At 37.2% G+C, this 18,598-nt stretch overlaps 1 pseudogene; it reads right to left on the bottom strand.

The window, feature by feature from the left end:
* Positions 1-18,598, bottom strand: part of LOC105537549 — an 83,447-nt pseudogene that overhangs the window by 10,279 nt on the left and 54,570 nt on the right.

The raw sequence follows: 18,598 nt of genomic DNA, 5'->3' as shown, positions 1-18,598 counted from the left end.
GAAAATGAAAGTATCCATCTTTGATTATATGTTTTGCCCTTGACCTCTGTTACTTTTAAAAACTGCTTAGCCCAAGGTTATAAAGTTACTATTCTATATTTTCTTCTAAAGAAATTAAAGTTTTGCCTATATTGTTAAATTTTCAATTCACCTAATATTGACATTGTGCATATCATTATATGTGATATGCGAATGATATGTGAAATTTCCAACTGATGTTGTTTCCTAAATGGGATATCAATTGTTCAAGGATAATTGATATTATCGATTAGATCAGTTAGATATCAATTCTATCAACTGAATGATTATCCCTTTTCCTATTGATCTGCATTGCCATCTCTGCCTCATACCAAGTTCCATTTGTTTTTTAATCTATTTCTGAGATTACGATCCTGTTCTGCTGGCCTATATGTCTATACCTATGCTAACACTTCACTATTTTAATTAGTACAGTATTATAAATATTGTTTCATATCTGGTAGGACAAGTCCTTTTCACATCAGATACACCTTGGGGTTTTGACCTTTTTCTTTTTCGAATAAAATTTACAATCAGTTTTCAAGTTCCATAGAAAACTGTTTTGGGATAGATCAAGGTTATTTTATTTATATTTAAGAAAATCATATTAGAAATAAAATGCCCTGTTTTTTCTTAGGCTCTTGTCCATATTAAGAGATAAGCAGCATGCTCAGGTTGGTCTCTGAGCTTCTTTTGCTTGATACATTATGTGTGCCTGTGTGACAGGGGAGCTGGGAGTGTGGCAGTTCTGTGTTGTGTAAGAATGCTACTGCATACCATGATGTGTACCTAGGTTGCAAACAAAAGTGAAAAGAAATTCCAAACTTAATTTTAATCTCCATATCTATGAATCTCATATCCATATACAATATTATTACATTAGAGATTAGGAAATCCTAATTCAAATTGCAATAATTGGCTGTACACTTTTAGCTCAATTTGAATCTATCTTGGTTTTAGTTTCATCACTGTAATGAGGTAGTTAGAAAAGTAATTTCTGCATTCCTGAAGACCTCTCTATCTATAAATTTGTATGGTTCTCTACTCTCCTGGAGATCTCAATGGATTTCAGATATTCAAAGAAAAGGAAAGACACCTGATTATAATTCTCTGTTTAGAATATAGATTGTGAGGAATAAAAAAAAAATCTAAGAAAAACAATTCTTATTGCCAACAAACCCAAAAAAGGAGTTGGGTTGTGTTGTGTTGGAGAGCAGAGGGTGAGAATATTAAATTGTATGTTTCACAAGGAGCTTTAGGTTTCACTCTAATTTTTTTAAGGTATTAGAGATACTGAAACACAGGCCTATAAAAAAGCATCATACAAATTTTTCAGAGTGGTTTCAAGGAAGTACAAAACCCGGATATCTTGGGCTTTTAAAATCCACCAAAAGTATATCAAAGGTGCTTTTCAACTATGCTCAAATCGTGAGTTTTAAAGAAAATGGTGAATCTACTTCTTAGGGAAAATGTTGCAACTATAACAAGGTAGTATAATGTAACAGAAATAATTGAAGTAATCGTATGTTAGCTCATATTTATTAAAAAGTTTACTATTTCCAAGTGCATTAGCGTATTTTATCTTCTTCAGTAACCTAACACAGAGAAGGTGATGAATCCCAACTTTCGTTTTATTTCTTATTCACCATCCAAAATGGTCTTCAAATGGGGAAGAGATTAACCAACAGGGATAAAAAGAGTAAGGCCCAAGATAAATGAAGAAACAAATTAAGATGGCCTGTGGACACATCAAAGTATATTAAGCTCCAAGACTATAATCATAAAATTCCATATATCTAAAATGATTTAAAGCTATGTGATTAATCATAGAGTGAAAATTATTGAGCACGAAAATGTAACCAAAGACCAATGATTGACATTTCAATTTTCAGAAAGGTAATTGTAAACAAATGACAGATTTCCACAACTAATATCTCATACACTTGGCACTGCTTACCAAAACATTTACAAGAAATAATTACATATCATCTTGTAAGTATTTAGAAAAGAAAACAGCAATGGCTGGAAATTGGCATGAGTTCCATGAAGAATACTATAGCAAACTAAAACTAATATCCATTTTGAATAGTACTACTAGTATGGCAGATACTATTAACATAGTGTCTCTTGATTTCAACATAAGATTATAGGTTTTTACTTGAACAGAACTTAATGTGTGCTAAGAATGTGATGTGACTAATAAAAAAGTGAAAGCATTCTAGGCCATACTGATAGAAGCATACTATCTGTAGTACACTTACTGTTAATACTCTCTGCAGTAAAATTGTAAATGATTTTACATACCAGTGATACACTCAGCCATTATCTAAAGGTAAAGTTAAAAGAGTGTTACCTAATTCTTATTCATGGCATATGTTAGACTTTTGGTATAAGTAACAATTTTGGTTATGGAATGCTTAATCCATGTCATATTTATGTTTTAACTTCACAATTCACTAGGCAAAACTTGACAATATTTTGGGGATATTAAATTTTGAAGAAAATTAAAATATATGTTAGACTATTAAACTTTCAACAGTAGTCTCTAAAGCTACTACGAGTTTATCCAATAAAACACATAGTCCTAGTCATCAACTTGCAGATATTTATGAATGCAATATTATTTTTCAGATTAATAAACCCAAAATTTTGTTGGTCAAATAGAATCTGTTTAAATGAATAAAAATGAATTTTAAAATCCTATTTCTGAAAATTATCTCACCATCAACAAAAGAGAATTAATGGCATGTTAAATATTAGCTAAATCAGACATCCTAGTGGATAGAAACTAATAAATTTAGCTGTATGTTTTTTGCAAGCTACTACATTATGATATTCATATGGAACCAAAGATTTTTGGCATTTGCTTTTAAGATTTACCTCCTCAGATAGTTTGAAATCTGAAATAAGACTCACCTCAGCTTCCCTAAGTTCTGTAAAGTTTGACCGTGCTCCAATATAGTATGAAATGCCTATTGAAGCACCCTCCAGAGTTGCACGTCATACTAACAAGATGAGTAGGACCACATAGGGGAAAAGAGCTGTAAATATAACACCCATCAAAAAAAGTAACCAAAAATTAATGTTATTTTTTAAATCATGATATATAATTGTACACAAGTAAAATTATTAGCAAGTTGAGATTATTTAAATAAAGTACTGGAATTTCATAGGGTCTGATGATATAGCAAAGTTAGCATAATTTCTTATTTGTGTTCTCACAACTCTCAAATGATCCATTTAAAAAACACTTTGATGTATTAATTAGCATTTCCTAGGTTTAGGTTGTAAATAAATAATACATCAGCAGTGATAACTTGGGATCTAAATTGAATGCCTTCCTAAAAATATCCTTATACGTTTCTGAGGAGACTGAATGTCTTCTCTCAGTAAATTACTGCATTGAGGTGAGGCGGGAAATGATTTTAAACCCTGCAGTGGTTCGTATATATTCAGCTTTCAAGACGAAGGAAAATATTTTCTAGTAGATATCCAAATCCCAGAAAAGCATATTGAAGTGAATACTGGACACTTGTTACTGTTATTGCAGCTACCATTAAGAAAGTTTGATAGCACACATACAAGTACACTGCTTCTGTACTAGATAACACATGGTTCCAGATGAGCAGATTGCCTTTGAGACCAGCTTTGCCTTAATGTGGATGATTTCCTTGATCCATATGTTTTATAATACAACCAAGGAGATGATTTAAACAAGTCATTCAGAGACCAATAAAAATTAATTGCCTGGGTAAATGGCCTTTAATGGACGCTTTCAATATTAACATCAAAAGGAAACCAAGGGGTTAAAAAATGTGCAACTAAAACATTTTAGGAAGTTTTCACTGGATTTGTGATATTCACTGTATTTTTGTGATGTAACAGCATTGTCTCATTACAACTTAACATTAATTGAATGTGCTGGATATTGTACTGAGAATACAAAGATAAGATCTCCAGTTATTCCTGTCTTCCACCTTATGGAAATTTCCACTGACTAGTTAAAAACACATAGACTTTTTTTTCTGGGTATTCTGCAACTATTCACGGAGAAAATTTCATCTTGTTCTCTTAAATCACCATTATTCTCCCTGAAAGTTTATAAAAGTAAACAATTAAGTGAGAAAATATAACAGAATTTTTTTCAAAAGAGGCCATTTCCCTGAGAGAAAATGTTCTGTGTACATTTTGGCAATATTTAAGAGAATAAATACATAGTGTGTATACACACACACACTCACGCACATGCACACACACACACACACACACATTTCTCTCTCTCTCTCCAACTAGGGGATTCCTGATGCTATTACTCTATAGAACAAGGATCTAGATTTTCCAAACCAAACATTGCAATATATGATTCCATTCAAAATGCTTCTTTATATGGTAGGAGAGGAAATTTTATAATATACTCTCAAGCCTCAGAATGCTGTATCAGCTAAAAGGGTCCAATTTTTGAGTAATTGTGCAACTCTAGTAGTAGTTATTATTTTGTTTGTTTGTTTTGTATTTAGCAAGACAGATCCGGGCTGGGTGCGGTGGCTCATGCCTGTAATCCCAGCACTTGGGGAGGCCAAGGCAGGCAGATCACCTGAGGTCAGGAGTTTGAGACCAGCCTGACCAACATGGAGAAACCCTGTCACTACTAAAAATGCAAAATTAGCCTGGCGTGGTGGCGCATGCCTGTAATCCCAGCAACTTGGGAGGCTGAGGCTGGAGAATTGCTTGAACCTGAGAGGCAGATGTTGCAGTGAGCCGAGATCGCGCCATTGCACTCCAGCCTGGGCAACAAGAGTGAAACTCTGTCTCAAAACAACAACAACAACAACAACAAAAAAAAAAACCCAAAAACAAACAAAAACAAAAAAAACACAAAGATCCTATATATTTACTTACAGCTTAAGATGACTGCTTAGAAAGTTTTTCATATATTTGAATCCTTCCATTATAGAAAGAAAAATGCTTTTGATAATGCTTGACAATGAACTACAATGAAATCGAAAAGCTGCTATATCACTATCTAATATGTTTTTCAAATTACCTTGGCAGGGGAATTGATTCCTTTAAATAGTGCTGCTCCAAGTATGAGCCGAGTCAGAAGACAACAAAGTGCTAAATACCACCCAGTTACTGCAGTCTTACCCATTCCACTTGTCCCATGGAACACCACTTTACTGAAACACATAAGCCGTTTTCTGATCACAGAATCACTTGTGTTATAGAAAATACATTGCATTTTGTAATAAAATTTATCTGGGGGAAGCTTCATGAATATTGTGTCTTATTAATATATCAATCTCCTGTGAGCCTTTATTAATAGATACTATCAATATGAAGGGGCAAGGACATTTCATTAAAAGGCCTGGCTCTGAACTTTGGAAAGTCTAGATCACTCTGAACTTCAGAGTAAACAAAACTTCAGCCAATCCGAATTTTCAAAACCCTAGTATTCTCTATTTTGATTAGTGGGTGTGCAGTTAGATGTAAATTCTCTGATTTTATACAACTTTTTTTTCCAATTTCTGTTTCTCCACTGATTCCTTTATTTTTACATTTTTGTAGCTGACTATAACCTCCTATCTTGGAATTGCTGTAGTTCTTTGCTATGTCAGTCCCAGAATGATCAAACTTACTGAACATGTACATATTCCCCATTTACTCCTGTCTAATCCTTCTATAAATTATGATATTATTTACATACTATACAATTCATCATTTTAAAGTGTACAATTTAGTGGTTTTTAGCATGTTCATAACCACGACCACTTTCAAATCTCAGAATGTTTTTACCACCCCAAAAAGTAACCCTATACCCAGTAACAGTCACTACTCAATCTTCCTTTTTTTAGCCCTGGTAACCACAAATCCACTTTCTGTCTCTGTTAAATTTGCCTGTTCTGGAAATGCCATAAAAATGTAATCGGAAGGGGAACATCACACACCAGGGCCTGTTGTGGGGTAGGGGGAGGGAGGAGGAATAGCATCAAGAGATATACGTAATGTAAATGACTAGTTAATGGGTGCAGCACACCAACATGGCACATGTATACATATGTAACAAACCTGCACATTGTGCACATGTACCCTAGAACTTAAAGTATAATTTAAAAAGAAGTAAAAGGTAGATGTAAGAAAAGAATAATTAAAACTATATTTTTCAACGATGACATGATTGTATAGAAAATCCTATGGGAATCTTAAAAAAAAACCTTATTAGAACTAATAAATGAGTTTAGCAAGGTCTCAAGATAGAAAGTCAAAATGCAAAACTCAATTGTATATCTATATAGTACAAACTATGTATACTATGTATAAATAATTGGAGATTGAAATCTACAATAAAAATTTAAGACTATGAAAAAAGTAATCGTACAACATTTGGCTTTTTATCTTTGGCTTCTTTCACAAGGCATAAAGTTTTAAACGTTCATCTATGTTTTAGCACAAATCAGTACTTCATTCCTTTTTAGGGCTGAATATTTAATGGTATAGATATATAATATTTTACTTATACATTTATCAGCTGATGACATTTGGCTTGGTTCTACCTTGGCTATTATGAATAATGCTGCTATGGATATTTGTGTACAATTTTTTGTGTAGACTTATGTTTTCAATTTTCTTGGGTATATACCTAGGAGAGAAATTGCTGGGTCACATGGTAACTCTGTTTAAAATTTGAGGAACTGCCAGACTCTTTTTCAAAGTGTCTACACCTTTTTACATTTAAACAAGAAATTTACAATTAATTCAAATTTACGTTTAAATTTACATTTACACAAGAAATGTAAAAAGGTGTCGACACTTTGAAAAAGAGTCTGGCAGTTCTTCAAGTTTTAAACAAAGTTACCATGCTACCAGCAATTTCTCTCCTAGGTATATACCCAAGATAATTTAAATTGTAAGTCTATCATCAGAGTGAACGGGCAACCTACAGAATGGGAGAAAATTTTTGCAATCTATCCATCTGACAAAGAATTAATATCCAGAATCTACAAGGCATTTAAACAAATTTATAAGAAATTAACAAACAACGCCATCAAAAAGTGGGCAAAGGATATGAACAGACACTTCTCAAAAGAAGACGTTTATGCAGCCAACAAACATATGAAAAGAAGCTCATCATCACTGGTCATTAGAGAACAGCAAATCAAAACCACAGTGAGATACCATCTCATGCCAGTTAGAATGGCCATCATTAAAAAGTCAGGAAGCAACAGATGCTGGAGAGGATGTGGAGAAATAGGAAGGAGAAATAGAAACGCTTTTTCACTGTTGGTGGGAGTGTAAATTAGTTCAACCATTGTGGAAGACAGTGTGGCGATTCCTCAAGGATCTACAACCAGAAATACTGTTTGACCCAGCAATCCCATTATTGGGTATGTACCCAAAGGATTATAAATCATTCTACTATAAAGACACATGCACACATATGTTTATTGCAGCACCGTTCACAATAGTAAAGACTTGAAACCAACCCAAATGCCTATCAATGATAGCATGGATAAAGAAAATGTGGCAAATATACACCATGGAATACTATGCAGCCATAAAAAGGATGAGTTCATGTCTTTTGCAGGGGCATGGATGAAGCTAGAAACCATCGTTCTCAGCAAACTAACACAGGAACAGAAAACCGAACACTGCATGTTCTCATTCATAAGTGGGAGTTGAACGATGAGAACACATGTACACAGGGAGGGAAACATCACACACCAGGGCCTGTTCAGGGGTTGGGGGCCAGGGGAGGGATAGCATTAGGAGAAATACCTAATGTAGATGATGGGTTGATAGGTACAGCAAACCAGCATGGCACGTGTATTCCTATGTAACAAACCTGCATGTTCTGCACATGTTTCCCATAGCTTAAAGTATAATAATAAAATAAAATAAAAAGTATGGGGTTTCAATTTATCCACATCCTTGCCAACATTTGTTATTGTCTGGTTTTTTTGACAGACAAGCCTAATGGGTGTGAAGTGGTGTCCCATCATGGGCTTGATTTGCATTGATGACTAATGATGAGTATTTTTTCATGTGTATATTGGCCATTGTGGATCTGCTTTGGAGAAATGTCTTTTTTTTTAACTTTTATTTTAAGTTCAAGGGTACAAATGCAGGTTTGTTACATAGGTAAACTTCTGTCATTGGAGTATAAATTATTTCTTTATGCAGGTATTAATCCTGGTACCTGTTAGTTATTTTTTCTGATTCTCTCCTTCCTCCCTCCCCATGTGTATTTTTCACCTCTATGTGTCCATGTGTTCTCACAGTTTAACTCCCACTTACAAGTAAGAACATACAGTATTTGGTTCTCTGTTCCTCTGTAAGTTTGCTAAGGATAATGGCCTCCAGATCAATCCATGTCCCTGCAAATGACATGATTTTGTTCCTTTTTATGGCTGCATAGTATTCCATGGTGTATATGTACTACATTTTCTTTATCCAGTCTATCATTAATGGGCAATTAGGTTGGTTCCATGTCTTTGCTATTATGAATAGTGCTGCAATGAACATACAAATCCGTACGTCTTTATAAAAGAATGATTTATATTTCGTTGGGTATATACACAGTAATAGGATTGTTGGATCAAATGGTAGTTTTCTCTTTAGGTCTTTGGGGAATCACCACCCTGTCTCCCACAATGGCTGTTCGAATGTACAATCCCACCAACATTATATAAGCATTCCTTTTCCTCCACAACCTTGCCAGAGACAGTTATTTTTTGACTTTGTACTAATAGCCATTCTGACTGGTGTGAGATTATATTTCATTGTGGTTTTGATTTGCATTTCTCGAGTGATTAGTGACGAGCTTTTTTTCATATGATTCTTAGCCACATGTATGTCTTCTTTTGAGCAGTGTCTGTTCATGTCCTTTGCCCACTTTTTAATGTTTTTTTTCTTGTAAATTTGTTGAAGTTTCTTACAGATGCTGGATGTTAGACCTTTGTCAGATGCATAGTTTGAAAAAATGTTTCCCCATTCTGTAGGTTGTCTGTTTGCCCTGTTGATGGTTTCTTTTGCTCTGCAGAAGCTCATTAGTTTAATTAGATATCGTTTGTCATTTTTGCATTTGTCGCAATTGCTTTTGGTATCTTCATCATGAAATCTTTGCCTGTGCCTATGTCCTAAATGGTATTGCCTAGGTTGTTTTCCAGGGCTTTTATAATTTTAGGTTTTACATTTTAGTTTTTTGGTGTTTGCTTGAGACAGAGTCTCACTCTGTAGCCCAGGCTGGAGTGCAGTGGCGTGATCTCGGCTCACTGCAAGCTCCGCTTCCCGGGTTCACATCATTCTCCTGTCTCAGCCTCCCAAGTAGCTGGGACTACAGGAGCGTGTCACCACGCCCGGCTGATTGTTTGTATTTTTCGTAGAAACAGAGTTTCACCATGTTAGCCAGGATGGTCTCAATGTCCTGACCTCATGATCTGCCTGCCTCGGTCTCTCAATGTGTACATTTAAGTTTTTAATTCATCTTGAGAAACTGGACCCCTTCCTTATACCATGTACAAAAATTAACTCAAGAAATATCTTTTTAAATTCTGTGCCCATTTTTAAATTGGGTCCATTGTCTTTTTCATTACTGAATTCTAAAAGTTCTTTATATTCTGAATACTAGACTCTTACCAGGTATATGACGTGTAAATGTCTTTCCCCATTCAGTAAGTTTTCTTTTTAGTTTAGATAATGACCTTTGAAACGCAAAATATTTTACTTTTGATGAAATGCAATTTATCTATTTTTTTCCTGGTTCCTTGTGTTTTTGGTATTACATTTTAAAAAGCATTGCCAAATCCAAGGTCATGAAGATTTATGCCTGTCCTTTAAAGAGTTTTATAGTTTAAGTCTTACATGTAGATATTTGATCCTGTTTGAATTAAATTTTATATATTGTGTAAGATTTCAAAATCATTTTTTGTATGTGGATATCCAGTTTTCCAGACACCATTTTTTGAAAAGACTATTTTTTTTCATGAGTCAAATACATTTCTGTTTATTATAAATTAACCAGTCCATGATATTCCACTATACTAGCATAAAATGGACTACAACACTACCTTAGGCACTTAATTTTAGAAACTTGGTCATTTTGTTATGTTAAAACTATATTAGTTGGGAAATATTATTTTAAACCCCATGAGAAATGTTGTTAATTGACAAGGCAGGTATATGTAAGCAAATGCATATGCTTTCTTGTTTATTTGACTATTTTTCTAATTTAGAAAGACACCTATCTAAATTCACTCTGCAGGTCTCCCTGATTATAAAAAATTGGGGAAAAATATGTTAAGAATCTACTATGTGAAAATTACTGTAAAAGCATGTAAGAGATAGATACAGAGATATGTAAGACATAGACTTATCCTTTAAGAATAAAACAAAATTATTTTATCAATAGTATATGAACACAAAACATAAATAAAATAAGGAATAGTGTATAAAATTATATTCATATATTGGGCCAGGCGCAGTGGATCACACCTGTAATCCCAGCACTTTGGGAGGCCAAGGCGGGCGGATCACGAAGTCAGCAGTTTGAGACCAGCCTGGCCAATATGATGAAACGCCATCTTTACTAAAAATACAACAATTAGACAGGCGTGGTGGCATGCACCTGTAGTCCCAGCTACTATGCAGACTGAGGCAGAAGAATCGCTTGAACCCGGGAGGTGGAGGTTGCAGTGAGCTGAGATCGCACCACTGAACTCCAACCTGGGCAACAGAGCGAGACAATGTCTCAAAAACAACAACAAAAAAATTATATTCATATATTTATTTAGCACATAGTTACTGATCAGCTGCTTTTTCACATTGTGTAAGAATCCAATGGTGAACACTAACACTAAAGTTTATGCCTTTGTAGTCTTTGCAGATTTGGGGATAATTAGATAGATACAAAATAATAGGACAAATGTAATAACTGACACAGAAAGAGATATAACTTTCCCTTGTCATAGTTCAAGGCTGAATTTATTCTTCATATTAGATGCTGTTTGGAATAAATAAGTTGGTTGGAATAAATAAAATGTGGATAGAAAGAGAAAACAATCGAGGAAGGCAATTAACATAAGCATAGCCCCTCCTCTAAAAGTCATAGCATTGAAGAGTTACTATCTCGACAACTTGAGTGTAAGCATTTTTGAGTTTAAAATTTGAATAAATTCATGATTTTTAAATGCTTTTCAAATTCTACCTCACCTAGCACCAGAAACACTGGACGCTACTACTTGGACATAGAAAGTGCTCAATAGACTTCTGTCAATTTATTAATTTATACTCTCACCTATATATCTATCTTTTTGCCTTTCCAAATTCTTTATTTTTTTTTCTTCCAACATTTATTTAAGGTTCGGGGAGTTACATGTGCAGGTTTATTACATGAGTAAATTGCGTGTCATTGGAGTTTTGTGTACAGAATATTTCATCACCCAGATAATGAACATAGTATGCAATAGGTAGTTTTTCAATCCTCAAACTCCTCCCAAACTCCACCATCAAGTAGGCCCCAGTGTCTACTGTTTCCTTCTTTGCATCCATGTGTACCAATGTTTGGCTCCCTTTTGTATGTCAGAACATGTGTTATTTGGATAATACAGGTAAGATAGCATCCTCCAGCTACATCCATGTTGGAAAAACTGGGTGTAAGTCAATTTGCCTTATAATAGAAGCTTTAGCATCATACATATTATATAGGTGTGTAGGGTCATTTGGTGGCTGTGTTTAGACTTCTAATATGTTCTTCAATTACTTATTGGTTTATTTTCAGAATATACCTGGGGTATTAATGATTTGTGGCAGAAGATTGATAGCTGTGTATAGAATCAAACATAGTATAAGACATCAGGGGAAAAAATGATTAATCATAAGAAGTGATACTGCTGGGCTGGGCGCCATGACTCACGCCTGTAATCCCAGCACTGTGGGAGGCCAAGGGAGTGAGATCACTTGAGATCAGGAGTTTGAGACCAGCCTGGCCAACATGGCAAAACCCTGTCTTTACTAAAAATACAAATATTAGCCAGGCATGGTGGTGCATGCCTGTAGTCCCAGCTTCTTGGGAAGCTGAAGTGGGAGGGTCACTTGAACCCAGGAGGCAGAGGTTGCAGTGAGCCAAGATCAGGCCACTACACTCAGTACTTGGTGACAGAGTGAGACAACACAAAACAAAAACCTCTGTTTCAACTTAACTTTTCAGAATTTCATGTAGTGAAGCAGAAAAAGCTCTAGCTGTGGTGCCAGATAGACTTGGGTCTTACCTGTGGCTCTGCAATTTTCTAGTCATTGTAAAATGGGAAATGTTTTCTTACCCCCTCACAGGGCATGTGATGGGGTGTGCCTCAGTTCTTCAGTGCTCCACTGCTGAAACCCTTAGGGGGAGCATGCAGATGAGCAGGTCATGGGGAGCATTTTTGGGCTCCAACCCCATGGCAGCATCTAGGGTTGTTTACAGCTCCTGAAGCCCTCACAGTGTGTTCTTTCAATTTTGCCATCCGCAGGCAGCTTGTGTTAATCAGCTCAGTTAGACCCTCTGCCTTACGGTAAGTACACAGGGCTTTCTATATCCCGCGTTCTTGCCCTAATGTACTGGAAAAACCGGATCATACGTGGGCCTCGAGAATGAGTGCAATGTTTTACTGAGTGGTGGAAGTAGCTTTCAGATGGACGGCGAGCCAGAAGGGGGATGGAGTCAGGTCACCCAGTGGCTGGACTCCCCTCCAACTGCCCCCAACTGAATTCCACATCGTCCCTCCATCGCTGGCCTGCCAGCATCTGCTGATGTTTATCAGTGTGCTCTTCTGCTCCTCTGCAGCTCTCAATGTCCAGCCGCTTGCATATGTGCCAGCTAGAGTGTCTCAGATTTATATGCACACAGGATGGAGGGGGATGTGGTGGGCCAGAGTGGTCTTGGAAAATGCAACATTTGAGCATGAAAACAGGAGTGCCTGTCCTCACTTAGGTCTGTGGGCACAGTCCCGGGAGTGGAGTCCTCACCAAGGACCACACTCTTCTCTACCCAGCACTTCCCTGCCCCTCTTTCATGTACTCTGAAGATGTACTCTGAAGAGGTACATCTAACTGCCGTTAGAATATCGATGAGAACCAGTCTTAGCTACTTCCTGCTGACAGGGCACATTGTTTTGGGAAGAACAGCAGTCAGATTCTTTCCAGAGGTCTATCTAAGGCTTCCTGGCAAACGGGAACCATTGTCTGAGGCTCCAGTTGCCTGACTGTTTGGAGTTAGATGGCTTCTAGGTGAGAGAGACAAAAAAAGAAGTTTTATAAGTTTAAGTATGCATGGGTTAAATATGTGTATTATACAAGAAAAGAATTTAGTACCAAAGATTACAGAGACAAGAAGTGAAATATACTAATCCCAACATTGTACCCCGAGCTGTTTCACCCTGGTGAAAGAAATTAAACCTTGTGTAGGAGTGGTTAAACTTAAGAAGAGAGAGAACTTTTCTTGCCATATCTTTAGCAGTTAGCAGGTGTACCCTGGGAATTCTGGGGTTTGTGGGCTTTCCTGGTGGCCATTAAGGCCACTGTCTTTTTCCTGTATTTCCTTGCTCTCTTCTGGGCCTCCTTATCTCTTTTATAAAAGACTGAGGTGGCTACTTTCAGGAAGTTCTCTAAAATACTACCTGGTCCCAGTACCTGTTTGTAGCTTCCTCCCGATTCAGGAGCTGCCTGAGCAATAAATTTATCCTTTAGGATTAGCTGTCCCTTGACTGAATCAGGAGATAGAGAGGTGTGCATCACCAAGGCTTCTCTTAGCCTTTCCAGAAAGGCAGTGAGATTTTTATCAAATCCTTGGTCAATCATGGACAACTCAGTATAATTGAGAGGCTTGGTCCTAGTTTGACATAAGCCTTCCATTATGCACACCTAGAAGTGTCTCCCGTCTCATCACTGGGATTCCATTTAGTGTCATTTACTGGTACTGCCTCTCTTCCAGTTGGATAATGTCTGCTCCCTTTCCTGATGCTATATATAATACAAAGCTCATCCCCAAATCCCTCTGCTGCTTGCAGAGTGGCCTGCTTCTCAGTGTCTGTCAGGATCTGATTCAAAAGTAACAAAACCTCTCTACAGGAGAGTTCAAATATTTGGGTGAAATTCTGGAAAGTCTCTATATATCTATCAGGGTCATCTGAAAACTTTCCAAGATCCCCCTTAATTTACTTTAAGTCTTGTAGGGAGACAGGGACCTGGCCTTACTTGGTCCAAATTCACTGGGCATCTGTTGCAAGGGCAAGACTGAGACTGGGGCTGAATTAGGGTGAGGATTTTTTGGAGGGGGCAAGTGAGAGGCTGAAGCTGGATAGGAATGTCAGGATGGACTCAGAGGAACAGGGCTGGAGGGAGCTGGTGCCTCTGCTGGGGGTGAATCTGGGACTCATATCTTTAATTCCCTGAGCTTGCCCCTTGCAGCCTTCTCTGAGATGGCAAACAGAAGGGCTGGATCAAACCTACAATGTCAGCAAAGGTCTGGAAAGATGTAGAAAGCGTGCACATATTGAGAGAGACAGGTGGGAATGGCTTACTGGCAAAACTCCATCTGGCCTTTGCACTGGGAAAAGTGCACACTGGAGTGAAGCCACAGAAGTTTGCACCATTTGCAGCTGTGTGGCAAGAACCACTTCTTTAGCTGATCTAAGGAATAGTCTTGCAACATTTTTGGCATGCAACATGGAAACTCAAGAAGCGGTGAGTGAAATGGGGACTCAAAACCTCTCACTGTCATTTCTAAGCCTTTACATCCTGGGAGTTCTGAGCATAGGGGAGACTGTGCCCCCACCCCCATTGCTCCTGGGGTTTGGGAATGTCAGCCTCTGTCTTCATGGCATTTTCCTTTCTTTTTCTGCATGGACCAGTGAGCTGCAGCTCTTTTCTCCCCTCACCACTCCACCACTCCCGGCTCCTTCTGGGGCTGGGACACATGGCCCAAGCGCCCTGCACTGCCATTTCTGCCACGGGCCTTCCGCTTCCCTTGCTAAGGGGTTTAACTTCATCAGACAGTAATTAAGCTTTTCTGCAGGTGGAGGAACCAGTTGCATAAGAGTAAGAGGTTCTTCCCCAGGCATTTTTAAACTTTTTTTTTTCTTCTCCTTCTCTATGCCATCAGCAGTTAAGTTTTAAGCCAGTTTCTTGTTTTGTTTTGTTTTTTAGAAGGCATTTTGCTAGGCCAGGACCCCCAACTATCACTCTTTATATTCTCTGTAAAGTTTTGCTTGTGAAAAAGGATCTTGTGGGGACTGGGTTTTCTTCTGCCTGTCTGTGTGTGTGTTGTTTGTAATGTCTGTAAAAAGAGCTCTAATTAATTTGGCCTAAAGAAAGACAAGCACTTGGATAAAATATTCCTTTAAGGGAAGATAAAAGCCATGGTACCTTTCATTTCACGTAACTTTAATCCTTGAAAAATAAAAACAGCCTTGAAGATTATTGGTAAAATGCAGGTGTCATTAAAATGTAAATAGCTGAACTAAATTATGCAAGTCAGATGCAAGGTTTGCTCAGTGTTCTGAGGTTACAAACTGATTTATGGGTTTTAAGAACTATTTGACTTGCCTGCTTCAAAATTGGTAAGGCTTGAGGACATATAGAACTAACCATACCCCTAATTATGCTGGAAAGCAAACTTTGGCTGTACTTAGCACACAATTAAAGCAACTTACCAGATTTTACCTTAAAGTTAAAAATTACTGGGAGTTACCATTATAACATATGATTGAAACTACTGAAAATAAATTTACATGCAAGGTGTGTAAGAACAATAAAATGTGTGTTTTAGTAAAAGGTTGTAAGAAGTCATGGATATGTAAATTTTTGCCTAGGGTTAAAGAATTGTGTTGAGTTAGGAAAATCTGAAGGCTCAAACAAGTGGTAGAAGGATTGTGGAAACTAATCTCACAAAGGGGTTCTCTATGTGAACATATTGACTAAATTCAAAAGGATATTATATGACTTTTCTGTAAATTGAGCATTGAAAGAGAACAACAACAAGGTGTTCTTAAGATGCTAATATGCTCTTTGGCAAAATTTGTAAACGGTTATAAAAGGTTTTTTCTTCTTAAAATTTCTGAGTCACAGTTCTGGAAAAATAAATAATGTATGGTAATCTGGAATTCTATTTCATAATATCAAGTGCTTTAAACATATTTAATAGGCTTCCCAAAATCAAACTTCAGTTTCAAAATCGTCTTTCCTGATGCCTAGCTTTTTGGATACTTCAGAGGGTCCCTACTGTGTCCAGAAAAGCAAGATAAACAGGATTATTTGACATATTTAGGTACATGGTGTTGCCAAAATTATGTTCAATTTTCTTTAGGTTATATTTTTGTGAGTAATGCTAACATATGTTCCAAAATTGTATGGGATTTCTCAAATTCTAACGTCCAAATATATACTATCAATCATAATTAAGGTCATTATATTAAGTCATTGTAAACCACAGAAATTACCAAACTTCTTTGTCAATTGTGTTAGTAACTGTAACTATCCAGGACATTTTGCTATTCATGGACAATTATTGTCTTGTTTTATCCTTTTCAAAAGATGATTTATAATAAGCTATAGAACTTTAACAGGTGCTCTCAAATGCAAGCTTCTGAAAACTTTAGAGATTGTGACATTGGAATAAAGGAAACTTCACAAGACTCATGAAGAGCTGATATGTTCATGAATATCATGCAAAACAAGAGTTTTAACTAAATGGACTGAACTGAGAAAGCTGAAATTGCCTTTTTGACTTTTGCTTGAAAAATTGCTGGTCCATGTTTTGTTTTTCAGAGTCAAGGAAACTTATTTTGAACTATTTACGGCCTTTAATAATTGAGCATACTCCTGTGATCAAAATTTAGAGCATGTTTGTCTGTCTCTGCCTGGTTCCTCTAGAATTTGGAAACTATCTATCTGTAAGTATTCTTAACCTACGGCAATATAGTTGTTTGCATCTGTGCAATAAGAATCCATTTTTCTTTTGCGACAGGATGCAATTGGAAAAACTGGATATTTTACCAAGGCTTTGACTGGAAGTGTACGCTTCTCTTTAAGGAGTAAATCTCAACGTGCAGAGCTAGTAAAAGCCCCATGGGAGACTGGTCTTATACCCTCATCTACACAGTCCCTGTACAGGGTTCTTTCTTGACCTGTGGTCAGTTAAGAATGTCACTTTCTAACAGGTCCGGGATCTCCAAGTATATCTTGTGACATTAACAGGAGAGGATCACCTAACTCACAGGTATTTGAGGATACAAACCCATGGCTGGGCTTAGCTTTAAAGGCCTCATCTGAGGTTCTTGTGGAACAGACTTCCATCAAAGCCAATCCAAAAGACCTATATAGAAAGAGTTATTCTTACTACACTTCATGCAAATAATTAGGCCAAGTATAAAGGGCTGATATCCAGAATCTGCAAAGAACTCAAACAAATTTACAAGAAAAAAACAACCCCATCAAAAAGTGGGCAAAGGATATGAACAGACACTTCTCAAAAGAAGACATTTATGCAGCCAACAGACACATGAAAAAATGCTCATCATCACTTGCCATCAGAGAAATGCAAATCAAAACCACAATGAGATACCATCTCACACCAATTAGAATGGCAATCGTTAAAAAGTCAGGAAACAACAGGTCCTGGAGAGGATGTGGAGAAATAGGAACACTTTTACACTGTTGGTGGGACTGTAAACTAGTTCAACCATTGTGGAAGACAGTATGGCGATTCCTCAAGGATCTAGAACTAGAAATACCATTTGACTCAGCCATCCCCTTACTGGGTATATACCCAAAGGATTATAAATCGTGCTGCTTAAGACACATGCACAAATATGTTTACTGAGGCACTATTCACAATAGCAAAGACTTGGAACCAACCCAAATGTCCATCGATGACAGACTGGATTAAGAAAATGTGGCACATATACACCATGGAATACTATGCGGCCATAAAAAAGGATGAGTTCATGTCTTTTGTAGGGACATGGATGCAACTGGAAACCATCATTCTCAGCAAACTATCGCAAGGACAAAAAACCAAACACTGCATGTTCTGACTCATAGGTGGGAATTGAACAATGAGAACACTTGGACACAGGAAGGGGAACATCACACACCAGGGCCTGTCATGGCATGCAGAGGGTGGGAGGGATTGCATTGGGAGATATGCCTAATGTAAATGACAAGTTAATGGGTGCAGCACACCAACATGGCACATGTATACATATGTAAGAAGCCTGTACGTTGTGCACATGTACCCTGGAACTTAAAGTATAATAATAAAACAAAAAGAAGGAAAATGTCCAGCTTGGCCAGAAACAGTGGCTCATGCCTGTAATCCCAGCATTTTGGGAGGCCAAGGCAGGCGAATCACAAAATCAGGAGTTCAAGACCAGCCTGACCAACATGGTGAAACCCTATCTCTACCAAAAATACAAAATTAGCTGGGTGTGCTGGTGTGCACCTGTAGTCCAAGCTACTCAGGAGGCTGAGGCAGGAGAATCACTTGAACCTGGGAGGCAGAGGTTGAAGTGAGCCGAGATCACACCACTGCACTCCAGCCTGGGTGACA

The sequence above is a fragment of the Mandrillus leucophaeus genome, unplaced genomic scaffold, assembly GCF_000951045.1.
Source record: "Mandrillus leucophaeus isolate KB7577 unplaced genomic scaffold, Mleu.le_1.0 Scaffold174, whole genome shotgun sequence".
Lineage (NCBI taxonomy): Eukaryota > Metazoa > Chordata > Mammalia > Primates > Cercopithecidae > Mandrillus > Mandrillus leucophaeus.
Note: the sequence above shows the minus strand (reverse complement) of the source record. Positions and strands in the feature narration are given on the sequence as shown.